The sequence below is a fragment of the Octopus bimaculoides genome, chromosome 1 (genome assembly GCF_001194135.2).
Source record: "Octopus bimaculoides isolate UCB-OBI-ISO-001 chromosome 1, ASM119413v2, whole genome shotgun sequence".
NCBI classification, from domain to species: Eukaryota; Metazoa; Mollusca; class Cephalopoda; order Octopoda; family Octopodidae; genus Octopus; species Octopus bimaculoides.
This window is the reverse complement of record NC_068981.1, coordinates 116,016,914-116,023,519: the sequence shown is the minus strand read 5'-3', so window position 1 is coordinate 116,023,519 and position 6,606 is coordinate 116,016,914.

The following is a 6,606-nucleotide window of genomic DNA, read 5'->3' as shown; positions in this document are numbered from 1 at the left end:
TATATATATATATATATATATATTTATATGTATATATATGTATGTATGTATGTGTGTGTGTGTGTTTGTGTGTATCTACATATATATGTGTGTGTGTGTGTGTGTGTGTGTATTATGCATCTGTCCAAGAAAAATGTTAATCTTAATTTTATAAGCTCATAATAAGACTGAAGAAGTTTGCCCCATATAGTTAAAAATTATACCATTCTTAACATATAACCAAATGCTTAGAATTGCATATCTACTCGGGGATAGAGCTAAAATTTATACGTAGGTTTTTCGCATCTCCTATTTTCTTTTTGAGCTTTACCACTAATAATTTATTTGTATTGTTATTTTTAAAGAAAAATTCAACATCTCTATATCATAGAAATAAATTATTCATATATCCATCTTTTTCCATTTTTTCTTACAATATATATATACATATATATATGTATACACAGACACAGACACAGACACACACACACACACACACACACACACACACACACACTCACACGCACATATATATTCATACATACATATATTATTCTTTGATTCTTTTGTTTCAGTCATTTGACTACGGCCATGCTGGAGCACCGCCTTTAGTCCAACAAATGAACCCCAGACCTTATTCTTTGCATAATTGAAAAATTAATGGTGGCGAAGCTGAAAAGTTGCTTTTCTGATGTCTTTATGACATGAATCAAATCATAACAAATAACAAATATTTTATCTCAAGAGATAAAAATGTATTCTGAGATACAAATATATGATGTAGGATGCGTAAGTATAAATATTTTTAAGAATTTGACTGTGTCCTATCTGGGACGCTAATGGGAATATTTTTAATTCACCAGACGCATAAAAATCCACATTCGAACAAATTGAAGAGAAAGTTTTCGTAGAGTGAAATTTTGGCGACTAATGATTGAAAGAATGCCTAAATTATCTTACAAAACCATGGTTTGAAATTTCAGCTATATAGGGGACCAACTTATAGAATGGAACACACACATACACACACATGCACACGTACGCGCACGCACACAAACGCGCGAATATACACACACACGCGCGCACACACAAGTATATATATATATGAATATATATATATATGTATGTATAAAAATAGGATGAGACCTTTATAAGAATTTATCAAGTAGTCAGCGTGAAAAAACCTCGTAAGGAAAAAATTATGATTATTCTCTTTAAAATATATTTATTTATATTAAGGGCATTACTACACTTGAAGGCCTCACGCTATGAGGGATTCTTAAAGACAAAGCTACCATAATAAATACAGTGTACCGTCTGGTGTGTTGATTTTTGTTCATTTTTATGTGTCTTGATTTTGCTTGCACTGACGATTAAAAAGTGCACTTTGATTAGTAATTATAAAATCATATGATATGCGGCCGAATCTGTTTTAAGTGACTCGCTTCAAGAGTTGCATTTCCTCGCGTTCGATACACTGTATTTATTATGGTAGTTTTGACTTTAAGAGTCCCTCATAGCGTGAGGCATGTGTGTGAGTATGTGTATACTAATATATCTTATCTATACAGTAATGCATGCTTCCATATGAAGCGAATTATGTTTTTAATATATGCCTAGTATCGCTTGAAATTTGTATACGCATACACATATACACTCACGCACGCACACTTGAGCGCTCATATATGTATGCATTTGGATAAGTATTGAATATTTCCCGACTTGATTTTCACACAGATACGATCTTCTCACCTGCTGCTAGAAGTGCTCTAAAAGCTGACTCACAAGTTAAACGGTTTCGATAACTTATATACTTTACAGCTTGCATTGGCCACTTACTTCTCATTTGTTCGAGAATTTCAGTGTTCGTATATATATATATATATATCATGTTGAACCGTTAATCCTTACACATATTATTTTTATCTCCGTTTTCTTTTTTGTTTTGTTTTTTTACCACTTAATCGTTTCTGTCGAAGAGCGTAGGCTCGAAATGTGAAAAACTTTTCCATTATTTCTGAGTGTTACACTAATACACCTGTTTGTTGTTCCTTCACCTGATTCCGTCTTTCGTTTTCTGTGAATTTGAACTATATATATATATATATATATATATGAGCAAATATTCGAATGCTTATACATATGCATACATGTGTGTGTATGCATATATATAAATGTATGTATGTTGCTTTTTTTTTTATCTATAAGACCTCCGTGAGCTTATTAGTTTTGGGCTGGAAGACAGGAAAAAACGTCAAGATGACTGACGATTCAACTTCAAGGTCTTCTTCAGAACGTGTCTAGAGGAAGAAAACCAAAAATATGGTATACTTACAAGAGCGCACACACACACATGCGTGTGTGTGGTGTATGCATGTTTTTACCTATATATATATATATATATATATATATATATATATATATATATGTACACACATACTCACATATGTATGTATATATATTGTCATACAGACGTATATCTATACACGTTAATATATAAAACTTGGGTGTGTGTATTGGTGTGTGTGTATGTGTGTGTGTGTGTGTGTGTGTGTGTGGTGTTAAAAATTTTCGTTACACTGGAATGAGTGCAAGGAATTTACAGATGTTATTGTCAGTTTATGCTAGAAAACGCATCTGTGCTTGTATATCTGTATATTTCTAAGACTGGAATATCATTAGTATGTTTCCGTCAAACTGAAAGAAGATACTCCCGCCAATAGTTTGACTCTGACTAAATTCATATTTCTTCATTACATTATACTTTATTTTATTCTTTCTTGTCATTTTGACATTGTCTTCATGCTTGTGTGTGCTTAGGCTGGATACCCGTTTAAAACTTTTAGTAAATTCGGTTATTGAAACTTAAGTTGGCTCTAATCCGTGCTGTTTTATCCGAGACTTTTCTGTTTTGTTTTATTCTCCCGCACAGTGGATGCACGATATATCTATTATTGTTTTTCTTTCTAAGATGATTATGGTTTGAGAGTAATTTGGTTGCTATTTCTAGCTAGTGAAGCAAATATTTAGAGAGAGAAGGGCCAATTCAATACAATGGCCCTTCTCTCTCTCTTTTATCACATCCATCTCTCTATCTGTCTGACTATCAGTCTATCTATCTATCTCTCTATCTGCCTATTTATTTATCTATTTGCTTATACATCTTCCATTGTCTCCAAAGCCTCACCCCCCAAAACAAAACAATGTTCTGTTATAAACAAAACCCCCCAAAACACCTGTTTTTATATAAATAAGCTAGATCTCTGTATTTTCACAGTTATATTTGACAAGTTCGAAAGACGAACGAAAGCGCTATTATATGTATAAAATAAATGAAAGAAGTTATTCCAAAATATCCTGACGATTTTTTTTTCAAATATATATATATATATATATATATATATATATACGAAGTGTTAATTCCTACAACAATTCCTCTCTCCGTTTTTTCATTCTCTCTGTTTTTACCTCTTAATCCAGTCCTTTCTGTCGAAGAGCGTAAGGTTGAAACGTAAAATACTTTTACATTCTTCCCGAGCGTTAAACTAGTACACCTACATGTTGTTCCTACGCCTGTCTTCGTCTTCTCCATTGTCAGTTTATTAAGACAGTGCTCTTGTGCCTAATGAGTCATTTTGACTCTTATTTCTGGCAATTTAGGTGCCACTTCGTACCCTCTGTCACCTTAGTGACGTCTATAAATTTGCCTTTTGGTTGTTAAATTGCTTGTAAGCCACCCATATTATATACAGCTTTCACCTCTACCGTTTTTGAAATCAGCACGTTTGCAATGGTTTCTCTTGTAAGTTGACGGGGTGACTTCAGCTTAACCAATTAGCACAGTAAGAGCCACGGTAAGAGCAACTGATGCTCTGCATCAAAATTCGAAATCACAAGTGATATGGATATGTCGGCGACAGTAGGGAAGTTTGCCTCCCTTGTCAGCGTTTACCAAAAGTTTTGACTCTTATTTCTAGCAATGCCGGTACCACTTTGTACACTCTGTCACCTTATTGATGTCTGTAAATTTGCCTTTAGATTGATAAAAAGCTTATAAGCTACCCAAATTTATTTGTGTGTGTGTGTGTGTGTGTGTGTGTGTGTGTGTGTGTGTGTGTGTGTGTGTGTGTGTGTGTGTGTGTGTGTGTGTGTGTGTGTGTGTGTGTGTGTGTACATTTATGTGTGTGTGTCTTTTGTGTTTGTGTTTGTCCTTCACCCACGTTTTGCTCAGACAACCGGTTGTCAAGAACAAATTCGGCTTCTGATGTCTTTAGTGTCCCATGAGCCCAAAGTTTGGGAATTCTTTGAACCTGACTTTTAAAATCTCGTATCTGATAACAGATAAGAGTTTTTAAAATACACCAACAACTTTCAGGATACACCACACAAAATTTTAGCAAAATTATAATAATCCAGTGTTTCTTAGGTAAATGCATATATATACACATCCATAGACACCTTGCCCACCTTATTACCTATGCCTATATGAACACCAGCTCTATCACTCACCAAGCTCTTAATTTGGTTGCAACTGCAACCGAGGATGATATTATTAACAGTTATCGATCGACCCCCTACATGAATAACAAGATAAATGACCCCTTTATCACTTGTAAATGAATTACAGTTTTTTATATTCCTTTGGAATTTTGAGCAAAAGAGAATTAGTGAATTCTTGAAAGCGAATTCCTCCTCTACAGCTGTTTGAATTAGAATATTTCCTCCGTAATGTATTCGCCATGTACTAGCCATCGGAAAATAGCTATATGATTTTTAGAAAATGTTAACAAAATATTCATTTATTCAGCAACACAAATCTTCCTTTCACAAAGAATACCCATCTTGCTTAAGTGAGTTTAGTAACGCACAAAAGCAGGAAAGGTGACTGCTTTCGTTTATGAAAACTGTTGAGAAATAAACGATTCCCCACCCTATTCTTTTACCAAACGATGTGATATGAAGACATGAGATGCGTTCAAAAAGTATCCGACTTTCTTTTTTCTTGCCAAAACTAATACCACGTGGGCAAAATCCTTTGCGTGGGAGGTAATGCCAACTTTCTTGCGCATGCGTGAAACTTTTTGCGCCGGTAGGCTGTGTCAGTTCCTAGCTTTTACGCCTAGAGTACAGACGTATAGTGCGCAGTAGAAGCAACTCCACATTGAAATCGCTCAAGACATGCTGGACTGTGTAAACCACGACCCATACTTCATGAAGACCATCATCAATGGTGATGAGACGCGGATTTATGGTCTCTGCTCAATGCTTTCGGTCATCTTGCGTGAAAACGAAAATCCAACGAGCCGCGCTACACGTCTTTACACAGCCGAGAACTGCGGCGGCGGGCACGAAAACGTTCACGAATCCGCATGCAGGTAGACGTCATTCCCCATCCAAAGGATTTTGAACACGCGGTATTAGTTTTAGCAGAAAAAAATGAAGTTGGATACTTTGTGAAGCCACCTCGTATAGTACTGGAGACATAAAAAGTCAATTTTGCATATGATTAAATTAATATAGTACGAGTTCAGTGCATAACACTTAAATAAATGATAATTTTCTAACGTTTTTGGAAACAAGCCACATCTTGATAACTGATGCTTTTCCATATGTTTGAAAATACTGTTTTTAATATTTTGCTACACAACTTCCTAAAATCATAACCCACAACATGAAACTCAGATAAATGATTTCATAAATTTCAGATTCGATTAAAATATATACACAATCTTTTGTGTGTTCAGGAGTTTTGCCATATATAAAAACGCATGCATTCAATATATAAGTGCACGAGACATACACAAGCATACGCACATGCGCACACACGAAAAGAAATCCACACACAAAAACAAACGCACACAAATGCAGACGCTCATATGCACACACGATTGCACATAGATACAAGTATCATCAAAGATGAAAAAATGTCGAGGATATTAGGAAGAGGCGTTTTAAGGAGATACTGTCGTGGAAGAGAATATATTGGCATGCCAAAACGCTATTCAAATCCCAGACACCAGAATTCATAAGAAATATTAACATTGAATAAGTGTTAGAGTAGGAAAGATTTGTCGTTAAAATATCTAAAAAGACTGATGAAATGTGTAAAATATATCAATAGACTTACAGTGAGGCGATATTTGCTAGTTGTTTGAGTGCCTCTTAAAGGCTTTTGGAAGCCAAAGATGTGTGATTGTGAGAAGCGATGAACGAATAAGTCGCTTCGTTGTAAGAATCGTTAAAGCACACATACAGTAACATGCACATACACACACACATATATACATAGACGTACGTATGATATATATTTAAACACACGTATATATGTGTAAATATACATAAATATGTACATGAATATATAAATGTTTGTATGTATATGTATATGTGGGTAGAAATGGGTATGTGTGTGTGCATATACATATAGACAGAAAGATATCTGTTTATATATATATATATTTGTGTATATATATGTATATATATGCACATATATACATACTTATGTACGCATAACCACATATAAATACACACACACTTATATACTATGTGTATATACTATACATATATATATGTATATATATGCACATATATACATACTTATGTACGCATAACCACATATAAATACACACA